General features: G+C 54.6%; 1 protein-coding gene across 2 annotated transcripts in view; it reads right to left on the bottom strand.

Moving 5' to 3' along the window:
- The window catches only part of RNF24 (ring finger protein 24), a 33,571-nt gene extending 29,432 nt beyond the window's left edge, over positions 1-4,139 (bottom strand). Inside the window, exon 1 of one of the 2 annotated variants that reach the window (XM_056343449.1) lies at positions 4,085-4,139. The gene's annotated coding sequence lies outside the window, so the exon portion shown is untranslated. The remainder of the gene's footprint in view (positions 1-4,084) is intronic. The other variant, XM_056343423.1, reaches the window with a different exon arrangement.
- Between the last annotated feature and the right edge of the window lie 14,080 nt (positions 4,140-18,219).

Below are 18,219 nucleotides of genomic sequence, written 5' to 3'. Positions count from 1 at the left end.
CAAAGTCTGAGTGGTTTCAGGGCAACGTCACTATGAAGGGACAGGAGAGGGAAGTCTACACAAAGTAGATGTTATCTTATGTCAACAACACTCAGCTTCATGATGAATGATCACAGGAAATAAAAATAAACCGAAATCCAGCTCAGCAACACCAACCACAGTCCAGACCAAGGCACTTGAAGACCAGGAAAAGCTTGAAACCCAAAAAAACACTCTCCAGACTTTGACACCAATGGTTCCAAGGTGGTTGAAGACCACCAGAAGCATCTGCATCCCCAAGGGATGGAGTCCTGGGTTTACTGTGCAGCTGGGTGAGACAGCAGGAGTTTGACCCATTCGGAGAGGACCTTGTCTCAGCCGTGCCAAGCCCTGCCATCCCCTGGCAGAAGCATTTCAAGTCACAGTGGTGGGAGCAGGAGAAGATGAGCATGCCCAGCCATTCCTCTCCACCTTTTCTACACTCAGGTGGTGTTTTACGGCTACAAGCTAATCACTCTCAACATGTATTGTGCCGTACAGCTAACATGGAAGCAACAGCTGGGCTGTTGGGAGGGATGCCCCAAGAAGGAACATATGGAGAGGTGGTCCATAAGCACAAAAGCCCTTCTAGCAAAGCCAGGTGTCCTCGTATCATTCCATGCATCACTTAGTCCAGGAGATCAGCTGGAAATCAGACCTCCTTCAGAAAAACCCCCAGGCTTGGTTCAGTCTCACAGTCTGGAGACATCCCATGAACAGCTCTGCCGATGCCTCATCTAAATCTCCCACAGGACGTGGACAGGACTACTCTCTGGCCAAGAATAATGGTAGCAACCAGCAGTCATCATCTTATTCCCATTTGGCACGTATGGTCTTCCTTATTGAAGGTCAGACAGATCCCACAACATCCAGTGCATGTCAACCAAGGTGTCCTTCACAGCTGGTCCACCACAGGTATCCCCAGCTGTGCTCAGAGGTAAGTGGACTGAAGCCTGGGCTGCACAAGCAAGAGGTCCCACCACAGCTTACCCACCTCCTGTGCCCCCAAACCTGAGACAGCCTTTGACCAAACAACAGTGCCAGTGACCCAGGCAGCATGCCTGGAGTTTCCAAACCCAGCTGGAGATGAGAAGGAAGGTCGTAGCCAGCACACCAGCTTTGGCATGAACTTTTACTGGTCTAAGAAAAATAAGCAAACCTGAACTGAGCAGGTTGTCAAGTGGAGCTTCAGGAGGTTGTGGAGGGGATTTACTTTGACAGTAAGACTGGGAGGCCCAGAGGTCACCACCACATTCACCTCCAGCAGCTCCACCACCTGCTCAGGACCAGGCCACTTTCACTTGTGGGCATCAGCACCTTGACTTGGTAACTGGATCACAGTATCCCTCCCAGCTGCTTTCAGCACACAGGGCTAGAAGGATTTCTTTTCCTGTTTTTTGCTGTGTTTTAAATATATCAATTAGTGCATTTTGGGTTCCTTCCACTTTGCCCCCAAGCATTTCTTCTGTCAGGGGCTATATTCTTCCACCACCAGTTACTGGAGGCAAAGGCTTGTTATTTTTCCGGGCTGGGGGCCAAATTTGTATTTAATTTTTGCTCCAGATGGCACAGCACTCTAGATGCGTCAGCTGGAGCATCTAACCTGTATGAATAAAGTAATAGAGCAAATAATCTGATTTACTCAGGGGCTGTTTGACACGCTCAAAGTAGCTCTATTTACACCCGTCATAAAAAAAGAAGTGTTAATATGAATTCAGGCTACAGTCTCGCTATCAAACTAAACACCCAGGGGAACTGAAAAAAATAGGAATCAAAATAATAATATTAAAACTTGTATTTTGCTTTCTCGCAAGTCAAGCATACAAAGAAAGGCTTATTTCAGCTGACAAGGCAGTCAGGTCTGAGCTCAGACCTGGGCTTCGTTCACCTTCCTCCTTCCTCACTGGCCCCAAAGCTGCTGTGGGCAGCGGGTCATGCAAACAGAGGTCAACCCTCTCCTCCTACAAGCAAGGAGGAGAGGTGCTGAACCCTGATTTCAGTGTGCGGTGCTGAGAGCTTATGGCTCTGCTCACCTGAGGAGAGGCGAGGACACGAGAGGACAACCACAAGATGCTCCAATTACGCTTCTGGCTAATTCACACCATTTCTAGGAAGGTGCCGCATCGCTCCACCACAGCCTGCAGCTGGGATATGTTCCCTGCAAACTAAACCACCCAAAATAACCCAGAAAAATAAAAAAAAAAAAAAAAAAAAAAAGAAAAAGAGATGCAAGTAGTCGGTTTATCTGCCTGGGCACACAAAACGCTGCACAAAATCAGCTGAGCCCGCAAACGTCAGGAAACAAAGGGACAGGGTTTTTGTTTTGTGCTTGCCTTTGCTCTGTTCAGAGCATCCTTGGGCTGCAAGAGCCCGTCCTGGCGGCAGCTGAGACAAAGGAAAGCCAGGAGCTGTAGGCAGGAGGCAGCTGGGGAAAACCGGGGCGAGGAGGCACCCGCATTGCCCTCCCCAGCAGCTGCGGAGCTGGGTTCGCATGTTGCCGAACACGTTATACATGGTAGGAAACTCGAGATCAAAGGAGAGGAGCGTGCCAGAGCAAGATGTCATCCAAACGCCCTGCCAAAGGTGTGCAAGGGATGGGGGAAATAACCCCCAGACACACACGTTGGCACATTTGAAGGATCTGGCACCATTTATAGGTGCACAGGGTGACTGGACCTATGGAGATGCTCTCCTCCGCCTGCCCAGGCTAAAACAAAGACAGGCTAAACTAAACAAACAAACAAAAAAACCAAACCAAACCAAAACAAAAAACGCAGGAGGTGCATTTTTACCCATTAGTTTTCAGTCCCACGGGACCCACACAAGTCTCCTGCCAAAACAGGCAAAGCAGCGGATGCTGGGACAGCTCCGTACGTGCCTGTATGGCAGGAACAGCAGCCCTGTATAACTCTGAAAAGCAGCTTTTCCCATTTCTGGGTGGTTTTTTTTAAGCCGAAGAAACCCACAGCGTCCTGTCTCAGCCCCAGGAAAGCAAGGCGACGTGCCTGACTCAAAGCCAGCAGCTACCAGGAACAGGGTGAACCGGGGACCCCAAGCCGAGCATGGGGTGGGACTCCCAGGAGCTCCCCCTCATAAAGGGGGTGTGGGGAGGATAGGGACACATCCCCTGCACAAGTCCCTGTCCCTTTGTGCCACCCCAGCCCCCTCCTCTGTCACTCCTGGGCAATGCAGTCACAGATCACGGTCCAGCCCCTGCTGCCCCCTCCTCCAGGCTGTCCTCTCTGCCCCACAAGTGGGGACCTTATGGGTCCCAAGTAGAAACCTTATGGCATCCCCACCGGGCTGCCAGCCACCCCAAAGGCACACCCTGGTCACCCTGAGGGCCTGCCCTACAGGGGTCTGCATGGGGGCAGGAAGGACAGACCATGCCCTGCAGGGCACAGTCAGGAGCAGCCCCATTTCCCTGTGGGGGTCCCTGCCCCATCGGGAGGCTGCGGAGCGGAGCCAAGAGAACGGGCAGCCTATCCCCCACTGGGGCTGCTGAGGAGGGGGTGCCCCTACCTCACAGAGCAGTGCACAAGGAGGGGCCCTGCCCCAAGGGGTTGCTGAAGAAGAGGTCCTGCCCCACAGAGGTGCACAGGGAGGGGAGCCCCTGCCCCACAGAGCGTCACACAAAGGCCCTGCCCCACAGAGGTTATAAAAGAGGGGCCCTCCCCCGCAGAGCAGTGCACAAGGAGGGGGTCCTGCCCCATAGAGCAGTGCACAGGGAGGGGAGCTCCTGCCCCACAGAGCATCGGACAACGGCCCTGCCCCACAGGGGTGCTGAAGGATGGGACCTGGCCCACAGAACAACGCGGAGGGAGGGGGCCCTGCCCCACGGCGGGGCCGGAGGAAGGCCCCTGCCTCACAGAGCGGTGCAGAAGGAGAGGGCCCTGCCCTACAGGGGGGCCCTGCCCCACAGAGCAACGCACAGGGAAGGGGCCGTGCCCCACGGCGGATGGGGGGAGCCGTGCCCTGCCCCACAGAGCGGTGCACAGGAAGGGGGTGCCCGGTCCTCCAGCGCCCCAGGGGGCCCCCACCGCCCCGCAGGCCGCCCCGCACTCACCCGCCGCTGTCCCGCCGAGGCTCGCGCCGGCCGCACTGCCCGGCGGCGGGGAGGGACCCGGATGGAGGAGGCCCCGCCCCGCCCCGCCCCCGCCCGGTGCCGGGCACCGCCTGGTCGCTTCGCTGCCCGCATTGCGCCTGCGCGGCGCCGCGCCCGGGGGCGGAGCGACGGGGTGACGTCACATCAGGGTGAAGGGGATGGTGGGTGGGGCGGTGCCGAGGGGGTGAGGGGAGGAGGGGTGGCACTGGGGGCCGTGAGGGGACAGGGGCTGGGGCACGGGGGCTGAGGAGATGGTGTGAGGGGACAGGGGGTGACATTGGACCAGGCAGTGGTGAGGGGAGAGGGGCTCTGGGGACAGGATGTGGCTGTGGGGACAGAGGCAGTGTGGACCTGAGGTGACTGTGGGGACAGGGAGATGGTGTGGGGACAGGAGGTGACATTGGAGGCAGAGGCTGTGGGGACATGAGGTGACTGTGGGGACAGGGAGATGGTGTGGGGACAGGAGGTGACATTGGAGACAGAGGCTGTGGGGACATGAGGTGGCTGTGGGGACAGGGAGATGGTGTGGGGATCGGAGGTGACACTGGGGACAGGGGGTGCGGTAGTGGGGACACATGAGGTGACCATGGGAGCAAGGGCTGTGGGGACAGGAGGTGACATTGGAGACATGGGTTGTGGGGACAGGGATGGGGGTAGCAGTGGGTGAAAATAGAGACAGGGCGTGACAGCGGGGATGGGGTGATGGTGGTGACAAGACAGATGATGTGGAGGGGGGGTGACCCTGTCCAGGGTGGCAGTGGGGTCAAGAGGGAACAGGAGGTGACACTGAGGTGGGTGTGCAGGCAGGCACTGTCCTGCTCCGGTCACCTCTGCCAGCAGCCGGCTGTGCAGAGGGAGAAGGACCCATCCCTGACCCCATCCCCAGGGACATGACGTCATTTGTGAGAGAAGTGACACCACCCCCCAGTGCCAGGATGTCAGCTAGCCAGTGTCACCTCACCGGAACGAGCTCCTGTTGTCCTGAGGACAACAGGTTTTCTCTTCCCACCCTCTGAAGACAAACTGGGTGGGCAGCAGGAGAGGCCAGCGGGCACCTACACAGCGGGGGCTCCGCACCCTGCCGCAGCCGGAACCGGGTGACAACTGGCGTGATAGCGGCGTGCGCGTCATCAGCTGCAGTGATTTACTGAGCGCAGGATCTCGGGCACATCAGTGACTCATCTCAACCTTATCAGAGCTCCTCTCAAGGTTTGAGGCGCCCGAGCTCATCTGGAGGATGCTATTAATGTGCCAAGGAAAGTCTTATCTTCCTCCGTTCCCAGCTGGGCGTGCGAAGCCTGGCAAGGCCAGATCCAATGGTGGGCAAGCCAAGGAGAGAAGGTAGGGCTGTAATTAGCTGTGAGTCTGTAATGAGAAACCCGTGAATACAGTTCGTCTGTCTGTTTCCATCCCTTGGCCCCACACACCGGGCTGTGCTGTGGCAGTAGCCACATCCCAGTGAAATCAAATGGCCTTTGCCGGCGATGGTGGGAAACTCCTCCAGCAGCGGGGACCAGCACTGCTTTCCTGCCTCGCCTCTCTCCAGGCTCTGCAGAGGTCTGTGACGTGAAGGTCCTCGGGCGCTCTTGAGAGCATGAACTAATCCCAGCTGCGACCTGCTCTACCCCGCCAGCGGAGGAAGGCAGCAGCGTGAGCACAGGATGCCCTAATGTGGTGTCATGGGAGAACTCGCAGCATCTTTGAAGACGACGCTGGCCTTGACCTCAGGATGCCTGAGCGATGAGACAGGGAGCCAGTTTGCTGGATGTTTTCACTGAGTGAAGCCTCATTCCTGCTGTGGGAATCCCCACTTTGCATGGGAGGGTTTTGCCTAAACATGCTCGAGCTCTCTTTAGCTGGGAGCCCTGGTGTCGACGAAGAGACTGCAGAGCCAGGGCTCTGTGAGGACCTACTGCCAGCAGCTAACGATGAATTTGGGAAGCAAATGCACTTGGAGATCAGGTTCTGCCATTCCTCCCACGCTGGCCAGCCGTCATCACCCCTGGGTGAAGCCTGGAGCTGCAGCTGGTGGAGGGGAATGCTGCTGGCCCCAAACGCAGTCTTTGTCCTCTGCACATATAGAATCGTAGAACGGTTTGGGTTGGAAGGGACTGTAAAGACCACCTAGTTCCACCTCCCTGCCATGGGCAGGGACACCTTCCACCAGACCAGGTCGCTCCAAGCCCCGTCCAGCCTGGCCTTGAATACTGCCAGGGATGGGGCATCCACGGCTGCTCTGGGCAGCCTGTGCCGGTGCCTTGCCACCCTCACAGTAGAGAATTTTTTCCTAAGATCTAATGTAAATCTACCCTCTTTCAGTTTAAAAAGTGTTATCCCTCATCCTATCACTAGACTCCCTCATAAAGAGTCCTTTCCCATCTTCCTTGGAGGCTCCTTTAGGCACTGGAGGGCTGCTCTAATGTCTCCCTGGAGCCTTCTCCAGGCTGAACCACCCCAACTCTCTCAGTCTGTCCCCACAGCAGAGCTGCTCCAGCCTCTGACCATCTTTGTGGCCTCCTCTGGAGCCACTCCAGCAGGTCCATGTCCCTCATGCCCCCGAGCTGGAGGCAGCGCTGCAGGGGGGTCTCACCAGAGCGGGGCAGAGGGGCAGAGCCCCCTCCCTCGCCCGGCCGGCCACGCTGCAGGGGATGCAGCCCAGGGCACGGGTGGCTCTCTGGGCTGTGAGCGCACAGTGCCGGGTCATGCCCAGCTTCTCATCCACCAGCACCCCCAGGTCCTTCGTGGGGCTGCTCTCAATGCGCTCATCACAGCAGGCTGTGATAATACACAAAGGCAAGCGATGCTCTGCATCTGCTCACACTGCTTCCTCTGTTATCCATATTAAAGGAAGAGAGTCTGGCCCTTATTAATAAATTGTTATTATTGAACTGGTTGGTAGAATCCGCGCAGAGCTGTGGGGATGTGTGCTGGCTCCAGCACCTCGCCGGGCTTTGTGCGAAGGGTGGGAGGGGGAAAACCAGCCCAGCCCAAGTACCGGCGGGGTTTGGGAAGAGCATGCTGCCAGCCGGATGGCACATGAGCATGGGCTTTCCATGGATCAGGACCAGTCCTGCGGCACGGCCTTGCTTGCTGTCACCACAGTCTGAGGATGCACAGGGCAGGGTGTCCCTGCAGGCTGCTCCTCTGGGAAGTCTGTGAGGGTTGATTTCTGAGGGACGGGGCTGCACTGGTGGGAGTCTGCATGTGGGAGAGTAGGACTCCAGCTTAGTCTGACTGTCAGGACCCAGAGGGAGCTGAGGACTAGCATGCTCAGTGCATGGCTTCTTAAATGCCACCTCCTCCTCTAGCATTCCTGAGCTGCTGAGACCTGGGAGGAGACTAGATGACATCCACCCCAAGGAGGTGATGACACAGGCATGAAGGAGTCTGGGGTGCAGGTGGAAACCAGGCTGTGACATTTCACCAGAGGAAGAAATTCCCTGGAAGAGAGAAAAAAATGCACAAACCAGCCCCACAGGCAGGGACCTTCTGCCCCTGGACCGTGGTGCGGGGTGGCTGTGGGGATTCCCAGTGCTGGCACTGGGCTTCCAGATACTGCCCCGCACCCAGACTTTGCTGCCACTACAGCAAACAGCTCCCTGTGATGCACTGTCCTCCCTGCCTCAGTGTCCCCTTTGGGAAGCACTGCTGTCTCCATGGGGATGTGGCCAGGAAAGTCCCCTTGGTGGAAGGGGAAGGATCAGATGAGCAGTGTCTTGTCTGTGGGCTGGTGGTGTGAGGCTTGCAGGACAGAGGCACCTGAAACTGGCTCATCTCGGGGAGTGGGGACATGTCCCTGAGCTCTGATTCACCACCCTGACTGCGGAGGAAACCATGCTGGTCACTTTCTCCCTGCTCCATGTGCTCCTGCTAATAACACCCACTTCATGTATGAGAAGATCCTTTTTTTCCTACCCGATGAGCGAAGGCATTTGAGGTCGAGCATGCCTGGACCTTCCTGCAGAGAGATGACATGGTAAGGAAGGGTGGGTCTGTCTTGTGGGGAAGGTGGAATATGTCTCCTTTCGCCTCTCATTCCTCTCCGGGATGTTTTTGCTTTGTGACAATCACCCGCCCTTAGTTATAGGAAGGCTCGCAGGCCGGCTGATGGACCTCCACCGCCTCCTTCCATCCCACTGCAAAGCTGCGGCTGCGCTGCACAAGCACAGCCCCCGCTGGCAAAGTGCGTAGAGCAGATGGAGCAGAGGCTGCCTTCTCTGGGGCCAGGGACCTCCTCCTCCTCTTACGATGCACATGACACTCCTCTGCACTGATCCAGTCTCTAGAGACACCCTGAAGTCTTTATTCTGATTTTGGGGAGGAAGCAGAGGGGGTTGAGGACTTGTTGTGGAGCAGCTCATCTTTAGGAGACTCTTCTCACAACACATGAACCAAGCCAGCTGCAAAGCTCTCCTCCTAGCACAGTCCTGAGCTCAGGTGGTGCTGGGCCACAAATGCTATGGCAGATCTGTTGTCATCGCAGGACAAAGGGGGTGACAAGCCCAGGGATGGGACCTGCATGTCCCTGTGAAGTGAGTGGAGGCTGGAGTGCTTGCAGCAGCCCTGACTCACCACCTCCTGCAGCCTGCCAGGATCTCCTCTTCTGAGGTTGCCTTGGGTGGATCACAACTTGCCTGTGGGACAGAGACAAGCTCTTTTTGGGTGGCATTTCAGTCTTGCTTGCGGAGAGAGCAGAGCTGGCAGAGTTTTGGGTTCCCCGGGGCAAGTTAGACCTACCTCCACTCATGTAGCCCAACAAAAGCAGTAATCTACTCTGTGGGCCTGATGGACCCAGGACTTGTCACTGCCCAAGGGCCCTCATTTGAGCAGAAAACCTAAAATTTGTCTGGCAAGGAGGTGAACACCAGCCTCAGCAGGGCTTGAGTGTAATTTTCCCTATTTGGATAAAAACTAATGAGGTGGCTGTGGGGGGAGACACCCTCTGACTTCCAGCATGGAGGAGGTGGTGGGAGGTGTAGATCCGTAGTGCTGTCACTGCCTGGTGACACGTGGCCCCCCGGAGCCCTTCCTGGCCTCAGCAGGGATTTCACATAAAGGGTTTATCCTCAGCTGCGGCCTCAATGAAATGAGGCAGAAGGTGTTAGTGGGTCACACAGGAGAACTCCTGTTTGACCTTCCCTTCTCATCACCGACCCTCTGGTTGCTTCCCTCAGGGTTTGCCTGACCGTGTTACTGGGTGAGGTCTAAGCTGCCGAAATCTCATCCCTCAGCCCATCTGTCAGTGGCAGAAGCTGTGGTGTGAGCTCAACTCTGCCAGCAGCAATAGGCTTTGGCCATCTCAGCATGTCAGCTGTAGAGAGGACATAAAACCAGCCTACCTGGACCATCTATTCTTATATCTTGATTCTGCTGGTCAAAGGGACCTTCAGCCTGAGCAGTCTGGCCAAGCCTATCATGCAAGTGGTGTTGATGGGAGACCTGGGGGGCAGAGGAAGCGTTGGGCTCCTGCAGAGTGTCCCCTCCTCTGGCCCCAGGCCCCATGTGCCATGGTTTAACCCCAACTGGCAGCTAAGCCCGACGCAGCCGCTCGCTTACTCCACCCCACTCTCCATGGGATGGGGAGTCAGAAAAAAGGTAAAACCTGTGGGTTGAGGTAAGAACAATTTAATAATTGAAGTAAAATATAATTATAATACTACTAATAATAATATTGTAATGAAAAGGGAGAAAACAGAGAGAGGGATAAAACCCAAAGAGGACAAGTGATGCACAATACAATCACCCACCACCCGCTGGCCGGTGCCCAGCCAGTCCCCCAGCAGCGATCGGCCCCTCCCAGCCAGCTCCCCGCAGTTTATATCCTGGGCATGACGTTCTATGGTATGGAATAGCCCTTTGGCTAGTTCGGGTCAGTGTCCTGGCTCTGCTCCCTCCTGGCTCCTTGTGCAGCCCCTCGCTGGCAGAGCACAGGGAGCTGAAAAGGCCTTGGCTTAGGGTAAGCACGACTTAGCAACCACTGAAACATCAGCGTGTCATCAACATTGTTCTCCTGCTAAACCCAAAACACAGCGCTGTACCAGCTACTGGGAAGAAAATTAACTTCATCCCAGCCAAAACCAGGACACCATGGTATATTGCTGTCAGGTCCAGGACACCTCCAGAAGCCTGTGCATCCTCCTCCAGCTCCTTCACTGGAAACAATCCCCCTCGCTCTGCCCCTTCTATTCCTTCTTCATCCACCATGACTGCTTGATGTCCCCATACCTTGCTTCCTTTTCTCCCCCCTTTCACTTGAGGTCTATGTTGTGGCCTTGCTCACTGATCCAGGAGGGAGCATGGCCAGCAAAGGACACTTGGTGAATGTCAGACTCATGCAGAACGTGCCCATCCCATACCTCTGCCTCTGAAATGGGATGAAGGGAACCTCCTCACTCCATCCCTGCTGCCACAGCGTTGTTCAGCTGGTAGCACAGGCATTGCTCCACTTGGGGTGTAGGATTGCTTTCTCAGACCTCTTCTCCGCCCCTTTCACGGCGTCAGCAGGATTTTGATTTTGCCCCTTGCCAGACTGATGTGGAGTGGGGTGGAGCAGGGCAGACTATTCCTCTTCCTTGTAACAGGGCACGATTACCTGGGAGCTTTGACTCATGAATGGCTTTGTGAGTCAAGGAACAATGCTGCTTTTGCAGGGCTTGCCCAAGGGTGACCCACCTCCTCGTGACCCACCTCTGCGGTCCTTGCACCCACCCAGGGTGATCTCGCTGTGAGCATCACGTCCCGCTTAACGAGCAGAGCAGGTGTTGCTCCTGGGTGGCAACTCAAACCCCATGGCTCTTCCTCTCCGTTGATGCACTGTGGGGCTCAGCTGCAACACAGGATCCTGCCAGTCCAAATAGGAAAGGGGAATCTGGGTAATCACTGCTTGCACCCATGCTGGGAAGTAAATGGAGTTGGGGCCCGTTTTTAGGTGCTTGGAGGTGGCACAGCACAGCCTGCATCCACACAGGTTCATCCTCATCTTCATGCTGTGCTCCAGACTGTACCAAAAACGTGCCAAGGAAAAATGAACAATCTGGACATTGCTGGGCAATGCTGAAAGCTTTAGCTGGGAAAAGCATGGCTGTAGTGCTCAGAGCTACAGGCAGGGACTAATCCTTCCAGGAGTGTCCAGCCTCTGGCAGTTTGGGGTGTCCGGCACAGCCTGGAGCTGCTATCAGTGCCATCACAATGGAAAGCTGATTGCCATGGCTGTTTTCCTACCACTGAGGTCAGGAAAACTTTTCAAGTGCCTTCTTCTGGAACAGGGAGCATTTGCTGGTGGATGCAGGCAGTTTCCTGAGATGCAAGGAAGAGATCAGGAATTCCCATTAGGCAGCCAGAACTTTCCTCACCCCATTAGCGCTACAGGGCTCTGCCTGTAGCCTCCTGCTCACGGAAAAAGACCCTTGTTTAGCCTGAGTTCCCTTGTCCTGTGCAGGATCTGTCACTGGTACAAGGATGGACAGGCAGGGAAGAGCAGAGGATGGGTGGCAAATGGAGAAGTAGGCTTAGGGCGGGGTATGCAGCCCCAGTAATGGGCAGATTTGTAGACGGGAGAGGGCAGGACTGCTCCTCAACCTCAGTGGTGTATGGACCATGGAGGGGTGAAGAGGGAGAAGGACAAAGGAGGGATGTTTTTGGAAAGAGAAAAAAAATCTATAAATAGTAAATGAGAAAGTTCCTTAAAAGGAGGTCAAACCGGTTTGCCGAGACAGTGTGTACATAGGCCTCATGGTGACTAATGCACAGAAAATGTGATGCCTTGCTGCAGTGATGCTGCCAGGGCCACCATGGCCTTGTCCTGTGGCTGGGGATCCACCATGTCCCTGTTGGGGATGGGGCATTTACCAACAGGGACCAAGCTGAGAAGTGCCACATTCATTGCCTACAGGAACCAAACCAGAGCTGAGAACTGAAGGAGGGGATCCAAATTCCCCCTTACCCTTAAGTGTGCCCCAAGTACATCATCCCACCCACAGAATACGCAGGCAGGGAGTGAAACCGGCTGCATCCTTGGTTGCAGCTTCCACTCATTCAACAAAATCCACCGAAACTGGACAATAGGGGCAAGGAACACGCATGCAAGGTGAGACGAGAGCTCTTCCTGGCTCAAAGCCACGGTCCATCTCTGCTAGTATCCATCAGCTGGCCGGGACCGAGGGGAGCTGCTCGGGAGGAATGCAAGGCAAGGGCCAAGCCAGGGTAATGCTTTCCACATTATATTCTCTCAGTTTCCGGCAATTTGCTGCTTTGGGACTTCCTGAGCCAGAGGTTGTATCCGTATCTTTCTGTTTAACTGTACTTGATGGACTTGTGGAGACGGGGTGATCACGCATGCAGTGTCTCCTTGGGAAAAAAGAGTTCAAAGGTAAGAGTGAATGCTGGGGTAGGCACTTTTGCACAGCCGTGGTTCAGCTCCAGGGTTGCTTTAAATATGTGATAAATATAATAAAAGGTGTCCGTACAGCTATGTTCCTCCTCTCTGCCTGGTGTAACGTGGAGGGCTGAGCAGGATTCAGCCCCGGGGCCAGTGGGTTTCCACATGAGACTGCAATACAAAACATCTGGAGAACATCAGCCATAAAGAGACAGGAATGCTCCAAACTAGGAAAGGGTCCAAGCTGCCCTCCGCAGACTCAGATGGTCACACACACGCACACACACATACACATACACACACGTACACACACACAGTCTCACCCCAAAAGCTCTGCCAGGCCTTCAGTCGGGTTTTTGCTGTAGTGCATCCTGTCCAGGAGTGTTTGGGGTTTGCAGGTGGGATCCATTCCAGGCACAGTTTTGGGGTACACTTGGTCATGAGACTATGCAAGAGCTGGAGTCTGCAGTTCCTGTGATCTGCCGTCTGCTTTGTCTCACCAGCATCCCTCTGAGACTTGGCAGTTTCAGGGATTTTACACCCCTCCAAGCAGCTGTGTTGGAAATGGAAGGCGATTCCCACCTTACCAGGAGCAGCCACTTCCCTCTAACACATTGATTTAGCCATAAGGTGGAGTGTTGGGCCAAAATTCGTCACTGCCCCAGGGGTTTTGAGGGCAATTTGCTTTTTGGATTTTATGTTGTTGTTGTTGAAATAGAGATCTTGCAATCAAAGCATGAGGAGGGGAGCTGAGAGCCCAGAGAATCTTTATTAAATAGAGTCCTTTCCTCAGATCCTCGCGGTGATGCCTCAGTTTGGTGATGCCACACTTGATCGGCTAGGTTTGATTCAAAATTAGGCTGGGAAAGACCTTGCAGAGAGACGGGGTTCCTGGGTAAAGCCGGGGACCACTTTCACATGGGGGACAATTTCCCAGCAGGTGAAAGTCAGAGGAGATGCATTTGTGCGTGGAGGTGGTGGGGTGCTACCTGGCTTATGGCATCACAAATAAGTCAGGATGCAGGTGGGCAGGGGTATGAGATTTCTCCTATCCCATGCCAGGTCCATAGGATATGGGGATGTTGCCATGTTCAAGGGGCAGCAGCATGTGGGAGGAATCAGAGAAGACCTCATGCAATGGACATCAAGGGTCTCTGAGTGTTGGAGGGCCACCACTGCAACATCCAGCAGATGGGATGACCAGAGCTCTTCTGATTGCGTAATGCTTTTGGAGCTGAGGACACTGAATTTGGGACCCAGCATACTGTTGGTGAGCCTCCTGCCTCATGTGAAGAGTGGATCCTTCGTGGAGCGAGCTTTAGGTAGCAAATGACTCTGCAGATCCAATAATTTCTATCCTTAAATAAATAAATAAATAAACAAACAAACAAACAAATAAATATATAGAGAGGAAAATAAATCCCCTGGAGCTGCTGCAAGAAATGACATCTCCAGCCTTGTTCTCATGGCTACCACTGGGGCCAGGCTGGAGGGGCCAATTAATTTGCCTCTTCCATGTCTGAAAAAATCTGGTGAAGTGGCCATCAGGCGCCTGCTCTTGTGTGTTGGTGGGAGGCAGGCACTGCTCCTCTGAAGTTGCCTTAAAGTCGGGAGCGAGGAAAGTCCCCACCCTTCGTACCAAATGCAGATTTACCTCCTGCAAGTATGGGCAGAGCTGTGGATCCTGATAGCATCGCTCGCCAGCAAACACAGAGTTTCCTGTGGAGCCGGCTGAGCCCGGTCGGGAGAGCGAGGAGAAGGAAATGCTGAATGCATCATCAGCAGGGGCCACCCAAAAAGGCTCTCCTCTAATCCTTCCTCCAGCACTCGCTCCTCTGAAGTGTTTTTTTGGGGGTTGTGGGTCTTGGCCTTTCTTAGAGCTGTTTGCCTTGTGGTTACGGGAAATTTTGCCTCTGTTTATAGGAAGATTCAGTCCCTGCCCCGAGCATCTTCCAGCTCTGGCTGCTCCCCTACACGGCATGGAAGGAGAGAGCCAAGGACTCGCTGGGTCAGCACATCCTGCCCACAGTCATTTCTAACCTGTTTTTCTCTTGCTGGACCTGGACACCAAAGCACCCTGCAAACATGATGCTACCCTGGCAGCAGCATGATGAGATGGTCACCCCCTGCCTTTACACCCCAATGGGAGTCTGCAGCTCCCAGCACGGTCATCAGCCCTTATACTAAAGCAGGGTGAGAAGGGACTTCCCATTCCACCTGCGGACAGAAGCTATGATGCTTCTGCAAAGCTTCCCTGGCCCTGGCCAGCCATGGAGGGGAGTGGTTGGCTTTTCAGGAGGTTGGCATTGATGTCACACAGGAATTCAGAAATTTTCATGATTAAGCTGGTGGGAAGCAACAGAGCTGAGTTTGCAATGTGAGCCCAGGGAGAGAAACCCAGACCTCTTGTTACACACATTGTGAGAAATGATCCCAAGTGATCTCCCCCGCGCCATCCTGGCCCTGTAACGGGAGAAGGTTAGCTTCTCATGGGGGGATTAAAGCTGCTCGTGAGGCAGAAAATCAGTGTGCAATCACCCAGGTAGAAACGGCAGTGAATGAGGAGGGAGAGGTGGGATCCTCCGCTGAAGCCATAATTAAGGTGATTGCACAAGGAGGGGGTAGATGGGGAGGTGGGCATCCCTTACTCTGCATGAGCTGGGCCAAGAAAGTGAGAGAAGATGCATGATGCTGGCTGCACCCTTAAATCCTCCCATGCTTGCAGAGAAACAGCAGCTGGGAACCCTCTGGCCAAGGTGCGCCCCGTGCCTCAGTTTCCCCAGGTGTAAAATGTAGGTGAAAACCCTCACAGGGGTTTTCCTTCCTCTTGGGTGGGCTTGGGGCTTCATCGATAGGGTGATGGGGGTGATGCTGAAGGTGTTTTTCTCCTCTCTGCGGTGAAATCCTCCTGCAAACACCTCTCCAGTAGGAGAAATCCCAGCCCAGCAGCACCTTCGCTAAATGGAAGCCATGCCTGTAAGGGCTTCACCTCTCCTCCCACCCTGACATGTGGGTGGCCAGTCCTGAAGTGCAGGTGTGGCACCGGGATTCTCCCCGCAAACCCTTTCTGCATTTATACTGTGGATAAATGGGGAGACTGGAAGAACTGGGGCTCAGCAACTGGAGTAATTTCTGAGCATAAGGAAACACAGCACGCCACGTGTCTGCCCCCATGATGTCCCTGCCTGTTACTGGGCTAATTGGGGATGCAAGGCTTCATCAGATCTTCTCTTCCTGGGCAGTGCTGGGAGCAGCCCAGATAAGCTGTTGCCTGCATGATGCTTGGTCCTGCCCCAGTGTTGTTTATTTCTGATCCTCATGACATCCTGGAAATGAACTAATCCTCTTTTGATAGCTGGGGAAACTGAGGCACAGCCCATTGGGGTGACCTGTTCTCCCCAGAGACATCCGGCTTTGTAATGTTCTTCTCAGGGCACCAAGTGATGGTCTTTCACATTGCTGCTGGAAATAGAGGGGGAAAGATCAGCAGCTCCCATGGGAAATGGGACACCATGGTGTGGGACACTGTCACATGGAAAGGAGAGAGCAGGAGGCCCTGGAAAACATATTGCAGCTCCCTCAAAATTTGAGAACTCCAGGTCAGAGCTTTGGTTTGAACTGAAGAGGATTATTACCTCTGCAGAGCAAGGCTGGGAGACCTGCAGCTCAATGCAAAGTTGTCCCAAGGCCTTGGGAGAGGCCAGTCTCACTGGCTTGACCCAGAAAACTTGGGCTGTGTCCTCAGCATTTTGAGGATGGCATTGGTCGTTGGGTAACCTTGCTCAGCAGCTGGCCAAAGTCCATCCTGAACCTGGGTGCTGCAGCAGAGCCACTCTCCTTGGGGGGGGGGGGGGGGAGGGGGCAGAAGGTGCTTTTCACCCCCTGTCCCACCAGCCCCGGGGAGAGCTGGGAGAGCTTAGAGTGCGAGTGCCCTTCCAACCAAGGACTTTCCTGCGCAGTATCAGGAATTTTCAATCTGAGCATCTTTGGGATGATTTATGATCTATGGAGGCTGGTCCCACGGAGGAGGCACCTGCCTCCATTCACGTAGCTGATGCCCTGTTTTGTGTGCAGGTAAGGACCACATGACCTGGGCAATGCTTCATACACCTCTTGGCTGGATGCCTTTCCCGTAAAACTGGGGTGCATCACATCCAGCTGGCAAGCCGGTAGGGAGCTTTGACTCAGCTGGACTTGGCTCTGGCTTTGAAACATCAACCCGGTCCCTTGTGAAAACCTACTCTTCTCGCTGGAAGGAATTTGCTGGATGAACCTTAGGTCTCACTGTATCTTTTTATAACTCTGGGTGGAGAAAGCTGAGCCACTGTGTGAAAATCCCCACCAGAGAGGAAAGGGGTCCCGATGCTCAGTTAGACAGTCCATATGAGGGTGGCAGGGGTCACTGAGCTGGGGTCCCCCTCTGAAGGCACCACAGGGTGTGCCACCAGCAGTGCTGATCTGTACTGCTTCTGCTACCACCTTGTTATGGAGGGGGACAACCTCTTCCCCGGGGCCAGCAGCTCCCTCTGTCCCTCCCATGCCTGTGCCAGGCTGGAGGCCACCAGCATGGACCTGAGGAGGGAGACAGAAAGCAGGGAGCTGGAATTTGGGGATCTATTTCTGTCCCTGCCCTTGACACAGCGTAGAGCCCTGGACACCCCCAGGTGTTATGCAACTGCTTGGCATCAAAACACTGATGTCAGAGCCTTTACTTGGCAGCAGGGAAGTGTTTCAGGGATACTGCGGTGGATGCTGTGCCACCGGGTCCCCCTCCCCAGGGCTGGGATATGGCCTGGGAAGGGCAAGGTATCACCATGTCCCTCCGGCCCCTGAAAGCACTCAATGGCTAGTGCAGATGGCCAAAGCAAAGTATCCCCAACATATGTGGGGTGCCCTGGGGCACTTGAGGAGCTTTATTCTTTTTTTTTTTTTTTTTTTCCCCAGCATCCTGAGGTTGGTTGCGAGGATTCCCAGAGCCAACGGTGGGTCTTTGCATTTTTTGGGCAACACCAAACCAGGGAGAAGGGATGCTATTCATCAGGACAGAGAATGAGGTCAATAGAACCTCCTTAAGTTCAGCAGAGGCAAATGTCATACCTCAGGACAGGCTGGACACCTGCACAGCAGGACCTGGGACCACTGCAAGACCACATTTGGAGACCATGTCCTATTCTGAGCTCCCCAGTCCAAGAGAGACCTTGGTGTACTAGGGCCAGGACAGCAGATCCACCACGCTGGCTGGACTGTGCTCAGAGTAGCTGGGTCTGTCTTCTGTATGGGAGAGAAGAGGAAATCCACAGCTGCCCTCAGCTGGTGAAGAGGTCGTCATCACTACCGATATTCACTCTAAGGCAGGCATGAGCAAATTCTACCTACTTGCATACTGAGATCTATTTGCATATTGAGCTAATTAATTCTCCCCCATGTCTTAGGAGGGCTATCCTTGTTGCTTTGCTCAAACCCACCAGGAACTGAACATTTTCTTCTTGGCTTGGAGGAAAGCACTTGCACAGTGGGCAGAATTCAACCCCAGGGGAGAGGAGAGGTTGGCTCCCCCAGAAACTGTTCAGATCACCCACACCGTGGCTGCAGCAGGGCGATGTGCACCCATGAATAAGGCACACACAGCCCCAAGTTTGTTCACACTCCTAACCGTGATCTTAGTTTGAAACAACTGATGATGTTTTATTCCCCAGTGAGGGAATAATTACATCGTTCA

Source organism: Falco biarmicus, chromosome 1 (genome assembly GCF_023638135.1).
Source record: "Falco biarmicus isolate bFalBia1 chromosome 1, bFalBia1.pri, whole genome shotgun sequence".
Lineage (NCBI taxonomy): Eukaryota > Metazoa > Chordata > Aves > Falconiformes > Falconidae > Falco > Falco biarmicus.
This window is presented reverse-complemented; position numbering and strand designations above follow the sequence as displayed.